The sequence below is a fragment of the Ambystoma mexicanum genome, chromosome 14, assembly GCF_040938575.1.
Source record: "Ambystoma mexicanum isolate Mex_15411 chromosome 14, UKY_AmexF1_1, whole genome shotgun sequence".
Classification (NCBI taxonomy): domain Eukaryota; kingdom Metazoa; phylum Chordata; class Amphibia; order Caudata; family Ambystomatidae; genus Ambystoma; species Ambystoma mexicanum.
In genome coordinates, this window is record NC_090940.1 from 10,100,858 (window position 1) to 10,115,083 (window position 14,226).

The following is a 14,226-nucleotide window of genomic DNA, read 5'->3' on the forward strand; positions in this document are numbered from 1 at the left end:
AAGAAGTGAGGGGGCGGGGGGCCCTCCTCCCTCCCAGCCCCCGGGCAGATTTAACAGCCAGGGTGGGGCTGGTGACAGACCTGGTGCCTCTTCAAGAGTGAGGGCAGTGTGGGCAGCAGGGGAGCAGGGCCGCTTCAGGGGATCCACTCACTGTGAGTACAAGATTCTCTGCTGATGAAGAGGGAGTGAGTGCTGTGTCTGTGGGTCACGCTCCTGCCTTTCCCCTATGTTACGGTTACCTTACTCTAGAGTGAGTATCTGCAGACACCTAACTAGGACTGGCATTCACCAGTGAGTCAGAAACTGAGGCATGTGTGATGAGTGTGTGTGTGAAATAGACCCACATGCGGAGGCACTGCCATCACACACACGCTGCCATCACATACGCGGAGTTGATGCCTCACATGGCAGAGGCAGTGCCATCACACATGCAGAGGCGCTGCCAGCCTGAAATAGACCCACATGCGGAGGCGCTGCCATCACACACACGCTGCCATCACACATGCAGAGTTGATGCCTCACATGGCAGAGGTAGTGCCATCAAACATGTGGAGGCGCTGCCACCCTGAAATAGACCCACATGCGGAGGCGCTGCCATCACACACGCAGAGGCGCTGCCATCACACACGCTGAGGCGAGCCATCACACACGCTGAGGTGCTACCACCCTGAAATAGACCCACATGCGGAGGTGCTGCCACCCTGAAATAGATCCACATGCAGAGTCGCTGCCACCCTGAAATAGACCCACACGCAGAGGTGCTGCCATCACACATGCAGAGGTGCTGCCACCCTGAAATAAACCCACAGGTGGGGGCGCTGCTACCCTGAAATAGACCCACATGCAGAGTTGCTGCCACCTTGAAATAGACCCACACGCGGAGGCGCTGCATCACACACGTGGAGTCGATGCCTCACATGGGGAGGCAGTGCCATCACACATGCAGAGGCGCTGCCACCCTGAAATATACCCACATGCAGAGGCGCTGCCACCATGAAATAGACCCACATGGATGGCGCTGCCATCACACACACGCTGTTATCACACACGCAGAGTTGATGCCTCAAATGGCAGAAGCGGTGCCATCACACATGCGGAGGCGCTGCCACCCTGAAATAGACCCACATATGAGGCGTTGCCATCACACACGAGCTGCCATCACACATGCTGAGGCGAGCCATCACACCCGCTGAGGTGCTACCACCCTGAAATAGACCCACAGGCAGAGTTGCTGCCACCCTGAAATAGACCCACACATGGAGGCATTGCCATCACACACGCAGAGTCGATGCCTCACATGGCGGAGGCAGTGCCATCACACACGCGGAGGCGCTGCAACCCTGAAATATACCCACACGCGGAGGCGCTGCAACCCTGAAATATACCCACACGCGGAGGCGCTGCCACCCTGAAATAGATCCACATGCGGCGGCGCTGCCAGCACATGCGCTGCCATCACACATGCAGAGTCGATGCCTCATATGGCGAGGCAGTGCCATCACACATGCGGAGGCGCTGCCACCCTGAAATATACCCACATGCAGAGTTGCTGCCACCTTGAAATAGACCCACACGCGGAGGCGCTGCATCACACACGTGGAGTCGATGCCTCACATGGTGTGGCAGTGCCATCACACATGTGAAGGCGCTGCCATCCTGAAATAGACCCACATGCAGCGGCACTGCCATCACACGCGCTGCCATCACACATGCAGAGTTGATGCCTCACATGGCAGAGGCAGTGCCATCACACATGCAGAGGCGCTGCCACCCTGAAATAGACCTACATGTGGAGGCGCTGCCATGACACACGCAGAGGCGCTGCCATCACACACACTGAGGCGAGCCATCACACACGCTGAGGTGCTACCAACCTGAAATAGACCCACATGCAGAGTTGCTGGTACCCTGAAATAAACCCACACATGGAGGCGCTGCCATCACACACGCAGAGCCGATGCCTCACATGGCGGAGGCAGTGCCATCACACACGCGGAGGCGCTGCAACCCTGAAATATACTCACACGCAGAGGCGCTGCCACCCTGAAATAGATCCACATGCAGAGTCGCTGCCACCCTAAAATAGATCCACACGCAGAGGTGCTGCCATCACACATGCGGAGGTGCTGCCATCCTGAAATATACCCACAGATGGGGGCGCTGCTACACTGAATAGACCCACATGCAGAGTTGCTGCAACCCTGAAATAGACCCACACACGGACGCGCTGCATCACACACGCAGAGTCGATGCCTCACATGGTGAGCCAGTGCCATGACACATGCGGAGGCACTGCCACCCTGAAATATACCCACATGCAGAGTTGCTGCCACCCTGAAATAGACCCACACGCGGAGGCGCTGCATCACACACGTGGAGTCGATGCCTCACATGGTGTGGCAGTGCCATCACACATGTGAAGGCGCTGCCACCCTGAAATAGACCCACATGCGGCGGCACTGCCATCACACGCGCTGCCATCACACATGCAGAGTTGATGCCTCACATGGCAGAGGCAGTGCCATCACACATGCAGAGGCGCTGCCACCCTGAAATAGACCTACATGTGGAGGCGCTGCCATGACACACGCAGAGGCGCTGCCATCACACACGCTGAGGCGAGCCATCACACACGCTGAGGTGCTACCACCCTGAAATAGACCCACATGCAGAGTTGCTGGTACCCTGAAATAAACCCACACATGGAGGCGCTGCCATCACACACGCAGAGTCGATGCCTCACATGGCGGAGGCAGTGCCATCACACACGCGGAGGCGCTGCAACCCTGACATATACTCACACGCGGAGGCGCTGCCACCCTGAAATAGATCCACATGCAGAGTCGCTGCCACCCTAAAATAGATCCACACGCAGAGGTGCTGCCATCACACATGCGGAGGTGCTGCCATCCTGAAATATACCCACAGATGGGGGCGCTGCTACACTGAATAGACCCACATGCAGAGTTGCTGCAACCCTGAAATAGACCCACACGCGGACGCGCTGCATCACACATGCAGAGTCGATGCCTCACATGGTGAGCCAGTGCCATGACACATGCGGAGGCGCTGCCACGCTGAAATATACCCACATGCAGAGGGGCTGCCACCCTGAAATAGACCCACATGGGCGGCGCTGCCATCACACACGCGCTGTTATCACACACACAGAGTTGATGCCTCACATGGCAGAAGCAGTGCCATCACACATGCAGAGGCGCTGACACCCTGAAATAGAACCACATGTGAGGCGCTGCCATCACACACGCGCTGCCATCACACATGCTGAGGCGAGCCATCACACACGCTGAGGTGCTACCACCCTGAAATAGACCCACATGCAGGGTTGCTGCCACCCTGAAATAGACCCACACATGGAGGCACTGCCATCAAACACGCAGAGTCGATGCCTCACATGGCGGAGGCAGTGCCATCACACACGCGGAGGCGCTGCAACCCTGAAATATACTCACACACGGCGGCGCTGCCACCCTGAAACAGATCCGCATGCTGAGGCACTGGCACCCTGAAATAGACCCACATGCAGAGTCGCTGCCACCCTGAAATAGACCCACACGCAGAGGTGCTGCCATCACACATGCAGAGGTGCTGCCATCCTGACATATACCCACAGGTGGGGGCGCTGCTACACTGAAATAGACTCACATGCAGAGTTGCTGCCACCCTGAAATAGACCCACACGCAGAGGCGCTGCATCACACATGCGGAGTCGATGCCTCACATGGCGAGGCAGTGCCATCACACATGCGGAGGTGCTGCCACCCTGAAATATACCCACATGCAGAGTTGCTGACACCCTGAAATAGACCCACACGCGGAGGCGCTGCATCACACAGGTGGAGTCGATGCCTCACATGTTGAGGCAGTGCCATCACACATGCGGAGGCACTGCCACCCTGAAATATACCCACATGCAGAGGCGCTGCCACCCTGAAATAGACCCACATGCGGCGGCGCTGCCATCACACGCGCTGCCATCACACATGCAGAGTTGATGCCTCACATGGCAGAGGCAGTGCCATCACACATGCAGAGGCGCTGCCACCCTGAAATAGACCCAAATGCGGAGGCGCTGCCATGACACACACAGAGGCGCTGCCATCACACACGCTGAGGCGAGCCATCACACATGCTGAGGTGCTACCACCCTGAAATAGACCCACATGCAGAGTTGCTGCCACCCTGAAATAGACGCACACGCGGAGGCGCTGCATCACACATGCGGAGTCGATGCCTCACATGCGAGGCAGTGCCATCACACATGCAGAGGCGCTGCCACCCTGAAATATACCCACATGCAGAGTTGCTGCCACCCTGAAATAGACCCACACGCGGAGGCGCTGCATCACACACGTGGAGTCATTGCCTCACATGGTGAGGCAGTGCCATCACACATGCGTAGGCACTGCCACCCTGAAATATACCCACATGCAGAGGCGCTGCCACCCTGAAATAGACCCACATGGGGCAGCGCTGCCATCACACGCGCTGCCATCACACATGCAGAGTTGATGCCTCACATGGCAGAGGCAGTGCCATCACACATGCAGAGGCGCTGCCACCCTGAAATAGACCCACATGCGGAGGCGCTGCCATGACACACACAGAGGCGCTGCCATCGCACACGCTGAGGCGAGCCATCACACACGCTGAGGTGCTACCACCCTGAAATAGACCCACATGCAGAGTTGCTGGTACCCTGAAATAAACCCACACATGGAGGCGCTGCCATCACACACACAGAGTCGATCCCTCACATGACGGAGGCAGTGCCAACACACACGTGGAGGTGCTGCAACCCAGAAATATACTCACACGCGGAGGCGCTGCCACCCTGAAATAGATCCACATGCAGAGTCGCTGCCACCCTAAAATAGATCCACACGCAGAGGTGCTGCCATCACACATGCAGAGGTGCTGCCATCCTGAAATATACCCACAGGTGGGGCGCTGCTACACTGAATAGACCCACATGCAGAAGCACTGCCATCACACAAGCGGAGTTGATGCCTCACATGGCAGAGGCAGTGCCATCACACATGCAGAGGCGCTGCCAGCCTGAAATAGACCCACATGTGCAGGCGCTGCCATCACACATGCAGAGGTGCTGCCATCACACATGCTGAGGCGAGCCATCACACACGCTGAGGTGCTACCACCCTGAAATAGACCCACATGCAGAGTTGCTGCCACCCTGAAATAGACCCACACGCGGAGGCGCCACCATCACACACGCAGAGGCGCTGCCATCACACACGCTGAGGCGCTACCACCCTGAAATAGACCCACATGCAGAGTTGCTGTCACCCTCAAATAGACCCACACGTAGAGGCACTGCCATCACACACGAGGAGTCAATGCCTCACATGGCAGAGGCAGTGCCATCACACACGCAGAGGTGCTGCCACCCTGAAATATACCCACATGCGGAGGCGCTGCCATACTGAAATAGACCCACATGCGGAGGCGCTGCCATCACACACACAGAGGCGCTGCCATCACACATGCTGAGGCGAGCCATCACACACGCTGATGTGCTACCACCCTGAAATAGACCCACATGCAGAGGCGCTGCCATCACACATGCTGAGGTGAGCCATCACACACGCTGAGGTGCCACCACTATCAAATAGACCCACATGCAGAGTTGCTGCCACCCTGAAATAGACCCTCACACGGAGGCGCTGCCATCACACAAGCAGAGCAGATGCCTCACATGGCGGAGGCAGTGCCATCACACATGCGGAGGCGCTGTCACCCTGAAATATACCCACATGTGGAGGCGCTGCCACCCTGAAATATACCCACATGCAGAGGCGCTGCCACCCTGAAATAGACCCACATGTGGCGGCGCTGCCATCACACGCGCGCTGCCATCACACATGCAGAGTTGATGCCTCACATGGCAGAGGTAGTGCCATCAAACATGTCGAGGCGCTGCCATCACACACGCAGAGGCGCTGCCGTCACACACGCTGAGTCGAGCCATCACATAGGCTCATGTGCTACCACCCTGAAATAGATCCACATGCATAGTTGCTGCGACCCTGAAATAGACCCACAAGCAGAGTTGCTGCCACCCTGAAATATACCCACACGCAGAGACACTGCCATCACACATGCAGAGGTGCTGCCATCCTGAAATATACCCACAGGTGGGGTGCTGCTACCCTGAAATAGACCCACATGCAGAGTTGCTGCCACCTTGAAATAGACCCACACGCGGAGGCGCTGCATCACACACGTGGAGTCGATGCCTCACATGGGGAGGCAGTGCCATCACACATGCGGAGGCGCTGCCACCCTGAAATATACCCACATGCAGAGGCCCTGAAATAGACCCACACATGGAGGCACTGCCATCACACACGCGCTGTTATCCCACACGTGGAGTCGATGCCTCACATGGTGAGGCATTGCCATCAAACATGCGGAGGCGCTGCGACGCTGAAATATACCCACATGCAGAGGCGCTGCCACCCTGAAATAGACCCACATGCAGAGGCGCTGCCATCAAACACGCGCTGCCATCAAACACGCGGAGTTGATGCCTCACATGGCAGAGGCAGTGCCATCACACATGCGGAGGCACTGCCAGACTGAAATAGACCCACATGTGGAGGCGCTGCCATCACACACGCTGAGGCGCTACCACCCTGAAATAGACCCACATGCAGAGTTGCTGCCACCCTCAAATAGACCCACATGTAGAGGCACTGCCATCACACACGAGGAGTCAATGCCTCACATGGCAGAGGCAGTGCCATCACACACGCAGAGGTGCTGCCACCCTGAAATATACCCACATGCGAAGGCGCTGCCATCACACACACAGAGGCGCTGCCATCACACACGCTGAGGTGAGCCATCACACACGCTGATGTGCTACCACCCTGAAATAGACCCACATGCAGAGGCGCTGCCATCACACATGCTGAGGTGAGCCATCACACACGCTGAGGTGCCACCACTATCAAATAGACCCACATGCAGAGTTGCTGCCACCCTGAAATAGACCCTCACACGGAGGCGCTGCCATCACACAAGCAGAGTCGATGCCTCACATGGCGGAGGCAGTGCCATCACACACGCGGAGGCGCTGCCACCCTGAAATATACCCACATGCTGAGGTGCTGCCACCCTGAAATAGACCCACACGCAGAGGTGCTGCCATCACACATGCGCAGGTGCTGCCATCCTGAAATATACCCACATGCAGAGGCGCTGCCACCCTGAAATAGACCCACATGTGGCGGTGCTGCCATCACACGCGCGCTGCCATCACACATGCAGAGTTGATGCCTCACATGGCAGAGGTAGTGCCATCAAACATGTGGAGGCGCTGCCACCCTGAAATAGACCCACATGTGGAGGCGCTGCCATCACACACGCAGAGGCGCTGCCATCACACACGCAGAGGCGCTGCCATCACACACGCTGAGGCGAGCCATCACACACGCTGATGTGCTACCACCCTGAAATAGACCCACATGCAGAGTTGCTGCGACCCTGAAATAGACCCACATGCAGAGTTGCTGCCACCCTGAAATATACCCACACGCGGAGGCGCTGCCACCTTGAAATATACCCACACGCGGAGGCGCTGCCACCCTGAAATAGATCCACATGCGGAGGTGCTGCCACCCTGAAATAGACCCACATGCAGAGTCGCTGCCACCCTGAAATAGACCCACACGCAGAGGCAGTGCCATCACACATGCGGAGGCGCTGCCACCCTGAAATATACCCACATGCAGAGGCGCTGCCACCCTGAAATAGACCCACACATGGAGGCACTGCCATCACACACGCGCTGTTATCCCACATGTGGAGTCGATGCCTCACATGGTGAGGCAGTGCCATCACACATGCGGAGGCGCTGCGACGCTGAAATATACCCACATGCAGAGGCGCTGCCACCCTGAAATAGACCCACATGCAGAGGCGCTGCCATCACACACGTGCTGCCATCAAACACGCGGAGTTGATGCCTCACATGGCAGAGGCAGTGCCATCACACATGCGGAGGCACTGCCAGCCTGAAATAGACCCACATGTGGAGGCGCTGCCATCAAACATGCAGAGGCGCTGCCATCACACACGCTGAGGCGAGCCATCACACACGCTGAGGTGCTACCACCCTGAAATAGACCCACATGCAGAGTTGCTGCCACCCTGAAATAGACCCACATGCAGAGGCGCTGCCATCACACTCACTGAGGCGAGCCATCACACACGCTGAGGCGCTACCTCCCTGAAATAGACCCACATGCAGAGTTGCTGCCACCCTGAAATAGACCACATGCGGAGGCGCTGCCATCACACACGCGGAGTCAATGCCTCACATGGCGGAGGAAATGCCACCACACATGCAGAGGCGCTGCCACCCTGAAATAGACCCACATGCAGAGTTGCTGCCACCCTGAAATAGACCCACACACGGAGGCACTGCATCATACACATGGAGTCGATGCCGCACATGGTGGCGGCAGTGCCATCACACACGCCGAGGTGCTGCCACCCTGAAATATACCCACATGCGGAGGCACTGCCACCCTGAAATAGACCCACATGCAGAGGTGCTGCCATCACACACGCAGAGGCGCTGCCATCACACACACTGAGGTGAGCCATCACACACGCTGAGGTTCTACCACCCTGAAATGGACCCACATGCGGAGGCGCTGCCATCACACACACAGAGGCGCTGCCATCACACATGCTGAGCCGAGCATCACACACGCTGAGGCACAACCACACTGAAATAAACCCACATGCAGAGTTGCTGCCACCCTGAAATAGACCCACACGCGGAGGCGCTGCCATCACACACATGGAGTCAATGCCTCACATGGCGGAGGCAGTGCCATCACACACGCAGAGGCGCTGCCACCCTGAAATAGACCCACATGCAGAGTTGCTGCCACCCTGAAATAGACCCACACGCGGAGGCACTGCCATCACACACGCTGAGGCGAGCCATCACACACGCTGAGGCGCTACCACCTTGAAATAGACCCACATGCAGAGTTGCTGCCACCCTGAAATGATCCACACGCGGAGACGCTGCCATCACACACGCGGAGTCAATGCCTCACATGGCGGAGGCAGTGCCATCACACACACAGAGGCGCTGCCACCCTGAAATAGACCCACATGCAGAGTTGCTGCCACCCTGAAATAGACCCACACGCGGAGGCGCTGCATCACACACGTGGAGTCGATGCCTCACATAGTGGAGGCAGTGCCATCACACACGTGGAGGTGTTGCTATCCTGAAATATACCAACATGCAGAGGTGCTGCCACCCTGAAATTGACCCACATGCGGAGGCGCTGCCATCACACACATGAAGTCTCTGCCATCACACACGCAGAGTTGATGCCTCACATCGCGGAGGCAGTGCCATCACACTTGTGGAGGGGCTGCCACCCTGAAATAGACCCACATGCGGAGGTGTTGCCATCACACACGCAGAGGCACTGCCATCACACATGCTGAGGTCAGCCATCACACATGCTGAGGTGCACCCCCATGAAATAGACCTACATGCAGAGTTGCAGCCACTCTGAAATAGACCCTCACACGGAGGCGCTGCCATCACACAAGCAGAGTCAATGCCTCACATTGCGGAGGCAGTGACATCACACACACGGAGGCGCTGTCACCCTGAAATATACCCACACGCGGAGGCGCTGCGACCCTGAAATAGATCCACATGCGGAGGCGCTGCCACCCTGAAATAGACCCACATGCAGAGGCGCTGCCATCACACATGCAGAGGTGCTGCCATCCTGAAATATACCCACAGGTGAGGTCACTGCTACCCTGAAATAGACCCACATGCAGAGTTGCTGCCACCCTGAAATAGACCCACATGCGGAGGCGCTGCATCACACAAGCGGAGTCGATGCCTCACATGGCGAGGCAGTGCCATCACATATGTAGAGGCGCTGCCACCCTGAAATGTACCCACATGCGGAGGCACTGCCACCCTGAAATAGACCCACATGCGGAGGCGCTGCCATCACACACGCGCTGCCATCACACACGCGGAGTTGATGCCTCACATGGCAGAGGCAGTACCATCACACATGCGGAGGCTCTGCCACCCTGAAATAGACCCACATGCGGAGGCGCTGCCATAACACAAGCTGAGGGGAGCCATCACACACGCTAAGGTGCTACCACCCGGAAATAGACCCACATGCAGAGTTGCTGTCACCCTGAAAAAGACCCACACGCGGAGGCGCTGCCATCACACACACGGATTCAATGCCTCACATGGCAGAGGCAGTGCCATCACACACGCGGAGGCGCTGCCATCCTGAAATATACCACATGCGGAGGCGCTGCCACCCTGAAATAGACACACATGCAGATTCGCTGCCACCCTGAAATAGACCCACACATGGAGGCGCTGCCAACACAAAACAGAGTCGATGCCTCACATGACGGAGGCAGTGCCATCACACACGTGGAGGCGCTACCACCCTGAAATATACCCACACGCGGAGGTGCTGCCACCCTGAAATTAACCCATATGCAGAGGCGCTGCCATCACACACGCGGAGGTGCTGCCATCACACAAGCGGAGTTGATGCTTCACATGGCGGAGGCAGTGGCATCACACATGCGAGGCGCTGCCACCCTGAAATAGACCCACATGCGGAGGCGCTGCCATCACACACACAGAGGTGCTGCCATCGCACACACTGAGGCGAGCCATCACGCACACTGAGGCGCTACCACCCTGAAATAGACCCACATGCAGAGTTGCTGCCACCCTGAAATAGACACACACGCGGAGGCGCTGCCATCACACATGCTGAGTCGATGCCTCACATAGCGGAGGCAGTGCCATCACATACGCGGAGGCACTGCCACCCTGAAATATACCCACACGCGGAGGTGTTGTCACCCTGAAATAGATCCACATGCGGAGGCACTGCCACCCTGAAATAGACCCACATGCAGAGTCACTGCCACCTTGAAATAGACCCACACGCAGAGGCGCTGCCATCACACATGTGGAGGTGCTGCCACTCTGAAATATACCCACATGCAGAGGCGCTGCCACCCTGAAATAGACCCACATGCGGAGGCGCTGCCATCACACACGCGCTGCCATCACACACGCGGAGTTGATGCCTCACATGGCAGAGGCAGTGCCATCACACATGCAGAGGCACTGCCACCATGAAATAGACCCACATGCGGAGGCACTGCCATCACACATGCAGAGGCGCTGCCATCACACACGCAGAGGCGCTGCCATCACACTTGCTGAGGCAAGCCATCACACACGCTGAGGCACTACCACCCTGAAATAGACCTGCATGCAGAGTTGCTGCCACCTTGAAATAGACCCACACACGGAGGCGCTGCCATCACACATGTGGAGTCAAGGCCTCACATGGCGGAGGCAGTGCCATCACACACGCGGAGGTGCTGCCACCCTGAAATATACCACACGCGGAGGCACTACCACCCTGAAATAGACCCACATGCAGAGTCGCTGCCACCCTGAAATAGACCCACACGCAGAGGCGCTGCCATCACACACGCGGAGTCGATGCCTCACATGGCTGAGGCAGTGCCATCACACATGTGGAGGCACTGCCACCCTGAAATATACCACACGCGGAGGCACTACCACCCTGAAATAGACCCACATGCAGAGTCGCTGCCACCCTGAAATAGACCCACACGCAGAGGTGCTGCCATCACACACGTGGAGTTGATGCCTCACATGACGGAGGTAGTGCCATCACACATGCGAGGTGCTGCCACCCTGAAATAGACCCACATGCGGAGGCGCTGCCATCACACCCACAGAGGCGCTGCCATCACACATGCTGAGGCGAGCCATTACACAGGCTGAGGTGCTACCACTCTGAAATAGACCCACATGCAGAGTTGCTGCCACCCTGAAGTAGACCCACATGCAGAGGCGCTGCATCACACTCACTGAGGCGAGCCATCACACACGCTGAGGCGCTACCTCCCTGAAATAGACCCACATGCAGAGTTGCTGCCACCCTGAAATAGACCACACGCGGAGGCGCTGCCATCACACATGCAGAGTCAATACCTCACATGGCGGAGGAAATGCCACCACACATGCAGAAGCGCTGCCACCCTGAAATAGACCCACATGCAGAGTTGCTGCCACCCTGAAATAGACCCACATGTGGAGGCGCTGCCATCAAACATGCAGAGGCGCTGCCATCACACACGCTGAGGCGAGCCATCACACACGCTGAGGTGCTACCACCCTGAAATAGACCCACATGCAGAGTTGCTGCCACCCTGAAATAGACCCACATGCAGAGGTGCTGCCATCACACTCACTGAGGCGAGCCATCACACACGCTGAGGCGCTACCTCCCTGAAATAGACCCACATGCAGAGTTGCTGCCACCCTGAAATAGACCACACGCGGAGGCGCTGCCATCACACACGCGGAGTCAATGCCTCACATGGTGGAGGAAATGCCACCACACATGCAGAGGCGCTGCCACCCTGAAATAGACCCACATGCAGAGTTGCTGCCACCCTGAAATAGACCCACACACGGAGGCACTGCATCACACACGTGGAGTCGATGCCTCACATGGCGGCGGCAGTGCCATCACACACGCGGAGGTGCTGCCACCCTGAAATAGACCCACATGCGGAGGCGCTGCCATCACACACACAGAGGCGCTGCCATCACACATGCTGAGCCGAGCATCACACACGCTGAGGCACAACCACCCTGAAATAGACCCACATGCAGAGTTGCTGCCACCCTGAAATAGACCCACACGCGGAGGTGCTGCCATCACACACATGGAGTCAATGCCTCACATGGCGGAGGCAGTGCCATCACACACGCAGAGGCGCTGCCACCCTGAAATAGACCCACATGCAGAGTTGCTGCCACCCTGAAATAGACCCACACGCGGAGGCGCTGCATCACACACGTGGAGTCGATGCCTCACATGGCGGAGGCAGTGCCATCACACACGTGGAGGTGTTGCTATCCTGAAATATACCAACATGCAGAGGTGCTGCCACCCTGAAATTGACCCACATGCGGAGGCGCTGCCATCACACACACGAAGGCTCTGCCATCACACACGCAGAGTTGATGCCACACATCGCGGAGGCAGTGCCATCACACTTGTGGATAGGCTGCCACCCTGAATTAGACCCACATGCGGAGGTGTTGCCATCACACACGCAGAGGCACTGCCATCACACATGCTGAGGTCAGCCATCACACACGCTGAGGTGCACCCCCATGAAATAGACCCACATGCAGAGTTGCTGCCACTCTGAAATAGACCCTTACACGGAGGCGCTGCTATCACACAAGCAGAGTCAATGCCTCACATTGCGGAGGCAGTGCCATCACACACGCGGAGGCGCTGTCACCCTGAAATATACCCACATGCGGAGGTGCTGCCACCCTGAAATAGATCCACATGCGGAGGCGCTGCCACCCTGAAATAGACCCACATGCAGAGGCGCTGCCATCACACATGCAGAGGTGCTGCCATCCTGAAATATACCCACAGGTGAGGGCTCTGCTACCCTGAAATAGACCCACATGCAGAGTTGCTGCCACCCTGAAATAGACTCACATGCGGAGGCGCTGCATCACACAAGTGGAGTCGATGCCTCACATGGCGAGGCAGTGCCATCACACATGCAGAGGCGCTGCCACCCTGAAATGTACCCACATGCGGAGGCGCTGCCACCCTGAAATAGACCCACATGCGGAGGCGCTGCCATTACACACGCGCTGCCATCACACACGCGGAGTTGATGCCTCACATGGCAGAGGCAGTACCATCACACATGCGGAGGCTCTGCCACCCTGAAATAGACCCACATGCAGAGGCGCTGCCATAACACATGCAGAGGCGCTGCCATCACACAAGCTGAGGTGCTACCACCCGGAAATAGACCCACATGCAGAGTTGCTGTCACCCTGAAAAAGACCCACACGCGGAGGCGCTGCCATCACACACGCGGATTCAATGCCTCACATGGCAGAGGCAGTGCCATCACACACGCGGAGGCGCTGCCACCCTGAAATATACCACACGCGGAGGCGCTGCCACCCTGAAATATACCACATGCGGAGGCGCTGCCACCCTGAAATAGACCCACATGCAGATTCACTGCCACCCTGAAATAGACCCACACATGGGG

At 57.6% G+C, this 14,226-nt stretch overlaps 1 protein-coding gene across 2 annotated transcripts in view; it reads left to right on the forward strand.

The window, feature by feature from the left end:
- LOC138527344 (N-acetylated-alpha-linked acidic dipeptidase 2-like) overlaps positions 1 to 14,226 on the forward strand; it is a 501,035-nt gene that overhangs the window by 4,818 nt on the left and 481,991 nt on the right. Inside the window, exon 1 of one of the 2 annotated variants that reach the window (XM_069638405.1) lies at positions 63 to 152. The exons of the other annotated variant lie outside the window; for it this stretch is intronic. The gene's annotated coding sequence lies outside the window, so the exon portion shown is untranslated. Of the gene's footprint in view, positions 1 to 62; positions 153 to 14,226 lie in introns of those variants that run through there. 2 annotated transcript variants of the gene reach the window in all.